This window comes from Thalia democratica, chromosome 4 (assembly GCF_965202585.1).
Source record: "Thalia democratica chromosome 4, ktThaDemo2.hap1.1, whole genome shotgun sequence".
Classification (NCBI taxonomy): Eukaryota; Metazoa; Chordata; class Thaliacea; order Salpida; family Salpidae; genus Thalia; species Thalia democratica.
The window spans coordinates 19,650,427-19,666,045 of NC_139168.1; positions in this window are offsets into that span (position 1 = coordinate 19,650,427).

Sequence of the window (15,619 nt, forward strand, 5' to 3'; positions counted from 1 at the left end):
TATTGTATAACCACCAAAACTTACTTAATTTATACTTAAAAATTTACTTTTAACACACTTTCCAAACTCATCATCGAAGCCATTTTTTGTACAATTGACAACTGGGTTGTCCAAACTGTAAATAAATATTTTATTGCAAACATACTTCACACTGACTTCAGTTTGGTGAGTGGAATTTATTGGAGCACCCCTCAGTATGATTTTCTGAGAGTTCTTTATATAAGGGAAAGCACCGCAACCTGGTAAAACAAACGATAAAGACAGACACTAAAATGCACTAAAATCTGTAACTGTAGAAGTATTATTTGGTTTGATCTTTAAAAAACAAAATTAAAAGATCTGAACTACAAGAGGGAAAAAGATTTTTTCTTTTTTTTAAGTATTTATTATGCAAACTAAGTCTCGGTCAAAAACCTCGTCTGTTCTTTTATAAAAAGTTTAAAAATATATGTCAAGTATTTAAACAATTAAACAAAAACAAATTTTACCTAAAAAACTTAAAAAAAATTTAAAAAAGCAATAAAATATATAACGGTAAAAGAGTATAAGTACAACAGCGCTTACATAAAACTAAAACATTTTACCTTTTACGCATTTTCCAAATTCGTTATCGAAGCCATTTTCTGTGCATTTAACAATTGGATTGTCCAAACTGTAAAAGTATCCATTTTGACAAAAATATTCTACACTGACTTCAGTTTGACGAGTTGAATTAGTATTGCCATACCTTATTACTCGCTTTTCAGCTTTCTGAATGGAAGGAAAGCTTCCACAAGCTGCCATAAAGAAACTTCATAAACATAAAACGGGTGCACGACAATTCAAATTCCGACAATTCAAATTCCAAAACAAAATTGAAGCGGCCACAAATAGAAAAAATATATGTAAACCATATTATTATCTACAGGCCATTTTTTCGTTTTGCAAATAATTGAATATTTTTTGAGATATTGCTTAAATAAAGTAAAGAACACAGTTATTTTAAATAATTTTAAAATAATTTAAAAAACATTAAGTATTTTACATAAAACAACAAGCGGCTTGTAGGTTTTATTAAAATTTACGTTTGGAGACGACACAAGCTGTCGGAGAAGACATCAATAAATATTTAAATTTTATTATTATGTAGTTTTGTAACTGAACGCACAAAAAGATAAGTATTACACAAACTTGTGTAAGAATTTTATAAAAATAAAACGTTAAACATTTAAACTTAATTGACTTGAAATGTGTACTACTTAAATTTTTTGGTTTTATATCATCAAAAAACAAGGTTCCATCGTTCTAACAAAAAATAGATTGGTGTTTTGTTTTATTTTTAAACTATATAGCTTAAGTTACGAAAGTATAAATATTTAATTTTATAAATAATTTTATTAAGGTTTTTTCCGGTTAACTATATTTAAAGTGCTTCTATGCAATTTGTTGTTTGAGAGTTAAAAAAAACAAAACTGCTTTAACTGTTTTAGTGATATTTTAATTAATTTTCAAAGCAAAACGATAATAATCAATTTAAAAAAACGAAGTTTGCGAATTATAATAAATTTTTATTGATGTAAGAGTTTATAACAAAGGTCGGTGAATTTCATCCTACGGGCAAATTGCAAGAAGGGATGTAATTTTCAGCTAAAACTTACTTTTATAAAACAATACAAAAAAAACTGTTTGTATTAAAAACTTTTAATTAGAATTTTAGTTTGATAGCTACTATTTATTAGTATTTTTTTTTGCATATTTTATCTTTTTATTGAATCAAAAATAGATCTTTTTATAAATTATTTCAGTTTTTCTAGTTTTTCTTAAGCTTATTCTATAGAGTTCTGCCCACAACAATTTTTTTTTCCAGGAAAATTAGTCTTTTAGTCAAAAAATGTTTTTAACCCCTGGTCTATACTTTATATAGATGTTTAGTATTCTAGGTGCGATATTTACCTCAAATAAAACAAGTAAACAAAGTCTATAAATTCAGACTAAAAATAAATATAATAACTACTTAAATGTTTTTTAAAGCACCTGTAAACTTAAGTCCATTAACTTTTGACAAGTGTTAAATTGATCTTTGGTTGCGGCCAAGCCCTTTTAGTTTTTGACAGCCGTTTATGAGTTTAGAGTGCACTGTTGTCTCTTTTAATCATGTGTGATAGATTAAAAATTCATTAAAAATTCGATAAACTTATAAAAAAGTTTGTCTTGCTCCGCAAAGCAAAAGCACTATTTTTATTTATCTATAAAAGATTACTTTGAGTTTGGATAAAATCTTTTTACTGTCAAAAAAAATGGTTGGAAAATCAAATTAAACAGCAACTTTAAGTCGAAAAAATTTCATGTTTTTTAAGGTATTCTTAGCCAAATTTGTTTGTTTTTTTATTAATAGCCTTAAACAACTTTCACTAATATAAACGCAATAAGAAAACGGCCTGTGTTTTTAAAAATACAACGGAAAACGCTTAAAGCTGATTCATTTTAAATCCACTAATTGTAGTCTAATCTTTTGCGTGCAAAAAGATTTGTGCTATTTTAACAAATTTTCAATTTTTTTCTCAAGGTATTAGGGTTACGTTTTCGCCGTTTGCTGCTTTGTTAAATCATCAAAAAACATTCAATGTAGTTAAGTCGAATGTAAACAAAAACGAAAATAAAACGATTACCGGTGACCTTTTTGTTTAAGGTCGGTTGATAAATTTTGAGCTAATAATATAAAAAGTCTTAAACAAAATAAAACCTTTATGGGAAAATTAAATACCAAATGTTTATTTTTAAACGAGATGATCAGCAAATTGTAACCTTTTCTTTCGTAAAAATCAAGTTCATTAGATGATTTTTTAGAGACCTTTTTAGCAACATGTTTATAACTATTGGTAATTAAGCATGCAGGCAACAACATTTTTTATCCTTTTAGACAGCATTTTATTAATTGATTATTAATTTTTTTTTCTTGCTAACTGAAAAACTAGAAGAAACGATTAAAATTTTACTTGGCTACCTCAATTATATACAATAAAGGAAATTGTAGTAATTTTATTTTCTTAACACATTTCAAAGTTGTCAAACGTTTTTGCTTTAAATTAAAAGTTTTAAAAATATGAATAAATTATAACATATGCAAAAAAAAAAGTAACCCGTTGGTAAACATAACTTTCAAAAAGGTCTTTAAAGGATTTAAGGTATATTTCAGTACCAATTTCAGGTAGATTTAGTATATACAATCAAATGTAAATTCGTAAACCGTAAACACGAAGCTAAAAAACAAACTCATCTTCAAATATTTTAGATGGCTTGTAACTTGTATTCGCAACTGCCTTTTTTGAATGTCGAACATGCCTCGACAAAAGAAAATTAAGAAGTACTTTTTAAACTTAAAACCTTACTTGTATACTAAAAAATATTCAATTGTCTTATTGGAAAAACATGTCATTGGCTAAAAACTTCCTGTGCACATGTACAAGCAAATGAAAACAAATGAAAAATCAAACAAATGAAATGAAGATTACTTCGAAAACCTGAAAACAACTTAAAACATAACGTATGAAATTCAGGTATAGCTTAAAAGTAAGTTGGAATTTTTTTTTTAATATCAAATGACTAAGAAATTCAGATATTTTAAGTAAATTAATTAGAGTAAATATTTTAGTTTAAAAACGGAACATAAAAAAGTCTAATTAAAAAAAAAACTAGTTTAAAAGAGGCTAAACTAAAAAATATATTTATTCGTCCTCATACTTTAAAAAAAATTTTTAGTTCACAAAATAGTCTGCAAAACTTTCCCTACTAGGTAAAACTATATTTTCGAAACCATTAAATTTAAGTAAGCTTCTGATCACTTTCAACTTATATTGTTTTAAAAACTAAATCGTAGTGTAAATGTTATTAAAATCTATTAACTGTGAAAAATTGTTATAAGTACCGAAACGTTTAAACTGAAACTTTTAGCTATTTTAATAAGGATAGTTAGATTGTTGTTTACAAATACTTTAGCAGCAAAGTAAAGTCACGGCTGAAAAACGATCAAGATGAGTCGTAACTTTACATGATTCTTCAGAGCCTGTTCGACACCAAGTCCACTCGTCTTTATCAACATTATAACAAGTTGAACTATGTCCTAACGGATTCCGACCATGGAAGATTAAAATTGTGTTTCCAGTTGATATGACTTCACCTGAGTCTACATAATACAAATTCTTAAGAGCGACAAATGTTTTACAATCGCTGTCAAAAACTTCAGAACCGTATGATCCACTACCGATAACAAATAGTTTATTTTTTGCCACAACTAAACTGTGATCCTGTTTTCCATTAATCATACTTGGCATTGGTGACCATTTATCAGCAAATACATCGTAGGATTCTACTGTGTTCAACACTTTTTGATTCATACCACCTGAAACTACAATATTTCCTTGAAAAACAGCACAACCTGCGAAAATTCTTGGTTTATTCATTCCAGAAACTTCTTTCCAGCTTTTGTCTGAAGCACTTTCTTGTTTTGTATCAAATTGTAGGCAAGAATTTGTATAACCGAAGTAAGGTCTGATTTTATAGTGATATGCTCCTCCTAACAAAAATATCTTATCCATAAACGCACATGCACAAAACCACTTTCTATCATCGAACATTTTAGCTATTTTTTTCCATGTGTTTGTAGAGGGCGAATATTTTTCTACAATCTTTACCAAGTTATTGGCGTTGTTACGGCCACCAAAAACATAAACTTCTCCTTTCAAACTCACGGCTTTAAAATCTTGTCTACGTTTATTCATTGAAGTAAGAACCTTGATGTTGTTAAAATTATTTCCATCAACTTGTCTTGTGTTCCTGACAACTTTATTAGTTATATGATCGTAACCACCACAAATCAATAATTTGAACTTACTCTGAGTACAACACCTTCTTGTTACAGAATTACTTTGTTTGTTTTGCAATAGACTATTCTTGCTGCATAAAACGTTATTTATTATTTTCTGAAACTCATGGACTCCGTTAAATGTTAAAACACAATCCTTAATATAGTTCAATGCATTTTTTGATAGCAATGTAAGACGAACTTTTAGTAACAATTGAATGACATATTTGCTATGTTCTTTACTATTGTGTTTCAACCAAGTATTTACTGCATCAAATACTTCGACTTCTGAGTGAATATTTAATTCAGAACTCGAAATTATTTTCATAAAACAATTATAGTCTAAATGCGAAAAGCTTTTAGTTTCAGTTAACATTTGAAAACATCGTTCTATCAACCTTATTGATAGTTTAGCAACATCAAATAAATTATGGGTTTTAGCAACTGAGTAAAATGTTATTACATTTTTAATAGTTACTTTATCTTTCATGTATTTCGTCAATTCTTTATCTTCTTTTATAATAAGATTATTATGTTTTAAACCTTCGATAGACTCATATTCTTTTTTCTCAGGTTTACCTATAAAATATAAGTGAATATAAATCTGAAATGTTAAAAATACAAAGAGTTTAAACAACTTTATTGTATAAGTTTAATAAATTTGGTTAAGCTTTTATTTATGCTAAACATAATTGTTTATTTTCTGTAGTATAAACTTTTTTGTATACTTTTGAGTTATTTAAACTTATAAATAACAAAATAAATTCATATTTAAAAAAAATTATACTTTTAATTATTTATTTCAAAATTTGTATCTAAACATTTAGTTTATAAATTCTTATAGTTAGATTTAAAAATTATATAAACAGATTATTTAATACTATTTTAAAAACTTACCTAAATGTATTCTTGCTTTATCTAATTAACAAATTTATTACAATATTACTATTTTACCTTGTTTTAAAACTTTCATCAGAGATTTTGAAATATTTTCCTTAAATTTTTTTTGTGCATTTTTCTTTGATCTATCGACAAACTCACACATGACTAGTGCTATTAGCTTATCCTTTTTAATACAACTGGAAAAAAGTTAAGTATGTGTAAAAAAGTTATGAAGTATAATACATTTTAAGAATAAGATTTAAATATTTATTTAAATTTGTTTTTTTTTTCAGACAATTAGAAAACTCTGTAATACTACTAAAAAACTCTTAAGTGTTTCAAAAACATAAAACTAGAAAAGTAATAAACTGTAGTATCTAAATATAACAAGACTATTATGATACAACGTATCAACATTAAAATTATTTTGTAAAACGTCTCTTAAGCGGTATATAACAGTTATGTTTCAGTCATATGTGAAATAGTAAATGCTGAAATGTAACACTAGAATATTTAGAATTGTTGTTGTTTGGCAAGGAAATGATATTTTTATTTTAATTATAGAGAGTTGTGTTTATCACACTTAGCAGTTGCCAGTGTTTTAAAAATGCAAACTAATGACAAACAAGACTTTTCAGGTATTTTCTAAACAATTTTTGTCAAGATTTACCAGTAGAATATTAATTACGTCACTCGTACAACAATATAAAAATAAAACTAAAAGTAAAAACTATTAGCTCAATTGTCATATATTAAATTTTGATAATTTCATTAATACAGTGCTTATTCACTTATCCGGACACGTTAGGCATGACCAGACATGGTAACGTTAAAAAAGTTTGCTACGTTAAAAAAGTTTAACAGAAACATATCTTACTTACATTACAACTAGTTTTACTTGGAAGTTTTACTAAAATACGAAAAATAGACGTTGTTCTATAGTTTTTTTACGTTTTCAGCAAAAAACTCACGGAGTTTAATAAATTGTAAAACTTTTCGTGGCGTGGCTTCTAGCTGGCACCGATAATAATTTAATTATCTTTAAAAAAACTTTAAAAGTTTAAATAAAAAACTGAACGCTTTGTTTCAGATAACTTTGTTTTAATATTTCTTAACTGACTTACTTTACATATTCAAAAATTCTTGATTACTAAACTAGTTTTGAAAAAAGATAGAATGTAATCTTTGGTAAATTACTATATCATAATAATGAAAAAAATTATGTAATTTATAAAATCACTTAAAATTTTTCTACAGCATGAAAGCTTAAATGTTTGTATCATACAAAAAGTTTAGTGTTTAATTTTTAATTTTTTTGAATTTTTTTCTAACCGAAACTGTCCCGATAGGTAAGCGTCCAAATATGCGAAGTCTGGATAAGTTAATATACACAATACTTCAATCAGTAAGCTACTAAATTAAGTTATGTTCTTGTAAAATTAATTTAGAAAAAAAAAACTCATGTTTCAACTATTTCTACACTAAACCAACAATCACAAAATAATGAATCCGGATCAAGCCGGATCTTAATTAGTGGATCCAGTAAATCACTAATTGATTACTTAAAAAAGATAAAACCTTCAAAGGACTAAATTAAAAAACAGAAAAAGAAATATTTTTGAAGTAACACAAACTGGACTAGAATTCAAAATAAAATACAAACTATTATCATTATTTTTTTAATATTCAAAATTGAATCAGCTCAAGTTTGAAAAAATGTTTTAAGTTTTGAAGTAATATATTTAGTTTATCTATTTGAATTAGACAGGAGCTATTTAAATAAAAAAACTTCTAAATTAAAATGACAATTTGCTAGGGCAAGCATGGTAAAATAAATGATATGAGATAGAGATGAAAGATATGTTTATGAAGGAGTTATACTTGTCAAGGGAAGAAACCAGGGATATGAAAAAGACCCTTGATGACACCATAAAGAATCTGAAAAGCTCAGTGGATACCTCACATGAATTTATGAACAGTAAACTTGAAAAATTGTTGGTGGAAAATTTTGAAATGAAACAGAGAACCTCTTTGTTTGAAAAGGAAAACCAAGAGCTAAACAAAGTATTAAAACAAGCTAATGAGGAGTAATTGAAGAATATCTTATACCTTGATTTTTATTGAAATAAGCCAGAAGGCCAACAGTATAATTTTAAGTGGGGTTGCAGTGAAAGATGGTTAGAAAATTACTGAAGTAGCTTCAGAAATACTCAAAAAAGTAGAACTAAAAATTAAAAAAGATGAAATTTTGTCTGTTTATAAGTTTAATAATTGTTATAAAAGAAAGTACTTATGTCCTAACAGCAGTGAAGTTTGTATCCAGTAAAAATATTAATGAAATTTAAAAGAAATAAAAAAAGGTGTCAAGTGTAGAGTTTAAATCTACAAATAGCAAACCAAAAAACGGATTACATTGATGAAACCTTACAAACAGAAATCTGAAAATCTTTACTGAAGCAAACCAGTCCAGAAAAGGAAACAACTAGAAATTCATCTGGAACATAAATAAAATTGTTCACTTGTGAAAAAATTAAGAGTTTAAAATATTTTCAGTAAGAAAATAGCAAGGAAGAATACATTGTAAGTATAATTCAATTTGATAACATTTCAAGTTTAAGAACATATGAAAACTAAACGTATTTTTATGTCTGTTAATTATTGAATTTTAAAGAAATACCATTTAGTTTATATATAATTCTGATTAAGAAAAACTTTTTTTATTGTTAATTTTTTTAATAAAGATATTTTTCCATATAGTAAAGTTATTAAAACGGAATTTTTCTTAATTTGCAATAACAACCTAAAAAAAAAAGTTTAAATATTGAACCAACTGTTTTTAGTACCCAATACATCTCTACTGAGAACTTTTAACCTGAAGAGAATAATAATTTAAAAGATAAATGCTCAAGTTATCATCATGTGTATATAAAAAGTCTTAGTAAAAATAAATTACTACTTAAGGAGTTAATGTTCTTATGCATTAATTTTCCTGATATTATAGTTGTATGTGAAAAAAAAAGTTAATAAAAGAGCAGCAAAGATTTAATATAATTGAAAAATTACAGATACACTTTGTATAACATGTGAAACCAGATTTAGTGGTATTGTTACGTTAATCAAAATCTCAATTTCATATTCAAAAAGAAAAGACATCAGATTAACTTGCATTTTATATGAATCATTATGGCTAGAAATATTTGTAGAAATAAACAATTCTAACAGTAAAGTCGTCTTAATAGCGGTAATATATATAGACATCTAGGAAATGCATTAATAAATCAGATATTTTTATTGAAAAAAATAAACAGTTATAAGAATACATGTATTTTTGGAGACGTAAATACTACCTCTCTAAATTTTAAGGTTAACTTAACGAAAAGTTACTTAATCAATGGTTTAAGTCAACATATCTTATCAAAGTACCAACTAGGGTTAATAGTATAGCAGATACATTAATTAATCATTTTTATTGTTCATGTCATAAAAAGTATCAAATTCATTTTTATTACTGTCAGGTATACCAGATCATTTTCCACTTTATATTCAGCTAAAGAAATGCAACTTATTAAAAAATAACTTTAAGAAAAAAATATGTTTTAAGACTTTTAAAAATTTAACACCAATAAAATTTTAACTGAGGCTTCTCACATTCTCAACAAACATAGAACAGACAAAACTATAAATCTAAAAACTCCTTAAATACCTATTTTATTTTACTAAACCGAAAAAATTACAGAAATTACTAACCGAAATGGTATCATGAGAATTAAATTTCCGACAATTTGAATTCTTAAATAAATTTTAAAACACTATATCTCAAAAAGAAATATCAATTTTAAAAAATAAAGATACATACGTAGACCTTAATAAAACCTACAGGCAACTTTTTGTTTTTTGCAAAATTTTGAATATTTTTAAAGTTATTTTTAAATTACTAAAAATAACTATGTTTTTTTTTTTTACTTTATCTAAGCCATATCTCAAAAAATATTTATTTTTTTTTTTCAAAATTAAAAAACGACATTTTGACTTTTATATGATCTAGGTATGCATTTTTTATATTTGACAAATATACATCACTATTTTGTTGTGATCCTTTCAATTCTCTTTTATAAATTTGAATTTTCGGAATTTGAATTGTCCGAATTTGTTAGTCGTGCACCCCACAAAAATGCTCAAACTAAAAAAAATTCTAAAGCTAAATTAAAATTTAAACTCTGGATTACAAAATAAATAACAAAGTTCACAAAATGATAAAATAATTTAGTTAAAATCTTTCAAATAATAGTTTTTCAGGGTTGCCACAGATCAAGCTGAGAAAAATTTCTTCACCTTTCTTGACTTTTTACTAAAACATTCCTGACTTTTTAAATAATACTCTTGATTTAAACTTATTCTAAATAACACAATCTAACACTTGAATTTACATAAATCTTTCAATCTAATTTTAAAACAAGTTACAACAATAGTTTTTTTTTGCTGAATTCAATCATTAATCCTCCATTGCATCACTTGAACTTTCTGACTGCTTAATTATAAAGAACTCAACTATTTACTTATACAAGAAACACTTTGAATCTAAAGTTATGCTAGATAAACTTTTGTGTATATATCACAGTTTCACTATGGAAATGTCCTTGCTACAAATCATCAATACTAAAAAGCTTACAAAAACTGCTTGTTCATGTAGGGTACTTGTTTAATATGTTGATAGAACAATTTTGCAGTTTTATAAAGGGAATTTTATTAATTTATTCTAGATATAGACATTGAAAATTAAATAATTTTGTAAATTTCTAGAATAATTGTGCAATTTTTTCAGACTTTTTAGGATTTTTAATTAATTTTTTACCATGTTAAGGCTTTCAGAAAATAAAGATTTTTGTAAATTTAAACTCATGAAATCTGAATAATTTTTTTATTTTGTCAAATTCCCTGACTTTTCCTTACTTTTTTCAAAGTTCCCATTTTTCCTGACTTTTCCTTACCTTGTGGCGACCTTATCAGTCAAACTACAAGAATAAAAAAAATGCAGAAATAAACTTTTAAGAAATCATACTATCATACTATGAAAACATGCTAGAACATTCTTATTAATCTGAAATTTGGAATGTTATAAGATATGGATGAAAAATACTTGATTTATTGGTGATACTCATCATAATTAAGTCCTACATAATTTAATTACTACTTTATAATTACTAGATGATTTTTAAGTCTACTTTATAAAAGTAAGACAGACAATATATTTGTCAGATAAATAAACCACAAAACACACTTATACAAACACTTCAAAAAAATTAACTATTTAAGCAAATAACTTAAAATAAGTAAAACCTATAAGCAATTTAAATTTGAAAGAAAAAACTTTGAATATTTAAACAACTTGAAGTATGAAATATTTAATAAGCTCTAAAACAATTAGATATTTTTTAATCAAAAACTCTTATACTTGCACCATAAAACATGCAATTAAACTAGACACAGTTCTACATACAATTCTAGTTACGTCTTTGAACAAGATTTCAAGATCTTTGAACAAAACCAGTTCTATTTTAGAAGTCAAGTCACCCTGTTTGTTGTTGGTCACGCTTCATTGGTTAGGCTAATTTTGTAAAACTCAACATTCAAAATTAAAAAACGTAGTAGCATATAAAAGATACATCGTATTACTAGTAATAAGTAATATTCCTAATAGATAGAATAAAGATAACTAATTTACACTTTGGCATAATGATAACCAAAAATTTTATACAGAACTAACATATAGCGTAATCAAACTAAACAAAAAATTACAAACATTGGAAAGCAGACTTTAATAAAAATACAAACCCCTAGGTTTCAATGACAAATTAGAAATGTTATAATTTTTTTTTGTCTAATATTATTAAGAGGTGAGGATAGTATATATGTAAGATACTTAAGAAAGTTAGCAATTTTATATATACAATACTAAGTGAAATAATTAACCAAGAATTTTGTAAAGCCGTCTACCTAAGAAGCCTAAAACTTGAAAAAGTAATACCAATTTTTAAAAGAGGATGATTGTTACCATGATATTTTAGACCTATTTCATTTCGAACTATTTTAGATAAAATAATTGAAATAGTAATCTACAACCGCCTGCACAGTTTTTTCTTTGTTTAATAATGTTTTAAATATATCCCAGTTTAGCTACAGACATGGTAATTTCCAATTTAGCTCTGTCAGATTTTGCTGAAGGATTACTGTCCAATTTTGATAAGGGAACTGCAGTTTGTGCAGTCTGTTTTGATTTCAGTAAGGCATTTGATAGTGTAGATGGAAATATTATACTAAGAAAATTTGAATGGTGTAAGAGGCAACAAGTATCTTCTAATTTGTTTATATCTAGACGGAAAGAAGAAGTTTGTTAGCTTTTGAGGATATGAATCAGAAAATTTAGGTTGAGGTATCACAAGGCTCAGTGTTAGGACCTTTGTTATTACAAATACATATAAACTATTTACATAATAATAATAGTCTTAACGTCCTCAAATTTGCAGATGAAACAACGTAGAAAACATTCATAAAAAAGTAAAAGACACATAATTAAACGAAATAAAAATTTAATACAGAACTTAGTTTTGATCAGATTTGCTCTTGGTTAACAAGCTCAAACTAAACTTTAATTAAACAAAAAAAAAATAATTTTACATCAATAAAAAAAATAATTTGTGGAAAATAAGTTCTTAATGTAAAAATATTGAAAAGAATAGTTATGAAAAACAAATAGTTATTAACATTTCGGAATAATTATTGACAGAAATTTAAACTGGTCAGTACAGAAGATATAGAAACCACAAAAACATAATTATAAAAAAAATTGGGTATATTAAATAAAACAAGACGCTTCTTAAATGAAAAAAATATTTAATTTAACTATAATTTCTCTGTTAATAAGCAATGTTAAATTTTGTTTGTTGTGCTGCCGAAGAACAAATAAAATGTTTGTGAAAAATATTAATGTTCTAATAAACAGAGTACTTAAATTCATAATTCATAATGTATATGATGATAGTGTTAGAAAATTGAAAGCCGAAAAAAAAAATTGAAAGTTTGTATTTATTCAAGCTAGGATTTCGTATTTAGATTTAACAATAATTTGTTACTAGCTAACTTTAATGAATATTTTAATAATATTTTAAATTATTAGACGAGGTCTGAAGAGACAATTTATTTCCGACCTAGACTCAAAAACAAGAGGGGTCACAAATTGCTAGCTCACCAATGTAAAAATAAGGGACTAAGTTACCATTGTGTTTAAAAAACTGCTGTTACTTGTTATTTTAGTTATAAAATTAAAACCAACGGCAACCTTCTTTTTTATTAACATACTTTCAAAAGTTTAACTACTTTTTGACGGGTTACGAAAAAGCTATAAATAAAGTATCTGTAATTTATAACAAATACATAAAAATTTTTTTCATTGGTACATATAGTTTTAAAAAGGATGTTTAAAGTATTCAATAAATACCTTAGTTTCAGTTAACTAATAAACTATATTATGAATAGTGTAAATTAATATCGAGATCCATCAAGTACGGAGTAAAAACATTTCAAATTTATAATATTTAAAGAGGTTTGTACCTTTAACATTTTTTTCGCCAATGCCTTTATTAAATGTTTAACATGTCTCGACAAAAGGAGATAAAAGAATAACTTTTACACACTATTTCATGTTCTTTAAATTAAAATCTTTTAATTAGCTAAAACTGCTTAAGCATATGTACATGTCTACATTGTCTATTATTTCTACTGTTATATTTTTAGGAAATCCACTATTGAATTATTATTAACTATGTTCGTTATCATTATTTTTTCATCACTTATGTTGAAAACTCATAAAACTTAATGAAAATGTATTAATTAGTACTTAATGGTAATTACACTGATTAGCAAACAATTCATTTGAAACACAAATCTATTTTTTTAATTAAAATTGCCTACTCAACCTGAAATGAGTATATAGGAATCATGTATTCAGTTTGGAAAATAAATGTAGTTATGAATGTTTATTGAACGACAATAAAAAGCGCTTAAAGGTTTGGTGTAAGGTCCTGGTGTACGAAAGAAACTTTCAGTTATTAAGTCGTACAACACATGCTTTAACAATCTATTACGAGATAAAAGAATTGAAATTTTCAAAACTTAAATTTACAACTTTGATAAAAATCAAAATAAATTAATAATTAAACTGTAAAATAGGTTTAAAAACTTGTATAAAAACATTTTTCTATGAAAACTTAAACGTTTTTCTAAAAACAGTGAAGTTAGTAATTTTCCGATCCAACAACAACTCAAAAACTATCGTTATTTTCATTAATACTATGTCATTTGTTTTTACATATTATCCAAAAAATGCATTAGTTATACTTTAAAAAGATATCAGAAAATTTACTTAAAAACAATTATTTTTACAAAAACCTTTCTGCTTAAATAATTTTACTTTATTATTTCACGAAAAGAAAAAAAAAAACATTTTTGTTAATTTTTAAAATAAAGCCGTTAGATTAAATGCTAAATGAAAACGTTGATGTTTTTGTATTAATTTAATGTTATTCCCAATATTCTTCGTCTTAAAATACAGTTATAGTTGATTTAGATCACAATAAGTTAAAAACTGTAGTGTAATTCAACACCAAAAAATTGAAATAAAACAATAAAATAAGTTTTTATTTAAAACAGAAATAAAAAAATAATATATTAGTTTTTTTTAGGTTAAATTTATTTACAAAACCCGCAAATCTAAGAAAACGTTTGAACAATTGTAGTCAAATTGCCAAACAAAAACAAACAAAGACTTTTTCTAGCAAAAAGTATAAAAAATGCACACTTTGTGCAAATCATGGCCATTATAAAAATATGGTGTAAGATAAACAAATAAGTTAAAACAGTAAAACTGAGACCAAATCTGAACTGTAAGAGTTCTGGTGTTTACGTAACAGTATGCACAAGATTTAATAGTAATTACGTACAACAATCAAAATTAGCTTTAGTAATAGATGGATAGCTCATAGAACTAATCGAATAAGTGAAAATCAAAATTTGATCGAGAAGATATCACAGATGAATGTGCATTAAACAGTCACTATTATTTTAATTATAAGAACAATCTGGAGAACCTTAACATTAACGACGCACACAAAGTTGGTTTTCTTAAAACAACCAAGTTTAAAGAATCTAGTCTCTAGAGAACATTTTTAGATGAATAAACTTGAATCAAGTATTAACTTAGCTAAAACACCACACATGAATTTATAGAGGGGTATAATAGTAAAAGTACATTTTAGTAAGATGATGGATTTTTTATAATTTTGTATATATAGATTTTATTGTATACATTTGTACTTTTATTAATGGTACTTAAATCTTTGATTTTCTTGAAGTTGTATTTAAGTCTATTTGATGTGTTAATTGATAATTTTTTTTGTTTAGTACAGTAAAATAAAAATGTTATTTTTTTGTAGATAAGTAAAGTTTAATTTATTTAATTTTTGTACTTTTAGTAGTTTTGTCTATGTTTTTTAACTTTGTGTTTTTAATTTTATTATTTGTTTTTAACAAGCCCTTTATTACATTATTATATGATAACTTCAAATAAACAATGAAAGCTTTGTGAATACACAGTTTGGTTTATATTTCATCTGAAAGTTTTTATTTTAGCTATATAGCCTTTCTGATTGAATAAAACTGTTTAACTGTCTTAAATAATAGGTAATTGACATTTGTTATGACCCCGGATTTACAGCTTACCAGATTTCCAATTTAAAAATAACATTTATAAGTTATATTGCTTTGGTATAACTTTATAACTTTTATGTACTCGTATTTTACTATACTAATTCAAAATTCATACTTCTTTTCATTCAGAACATT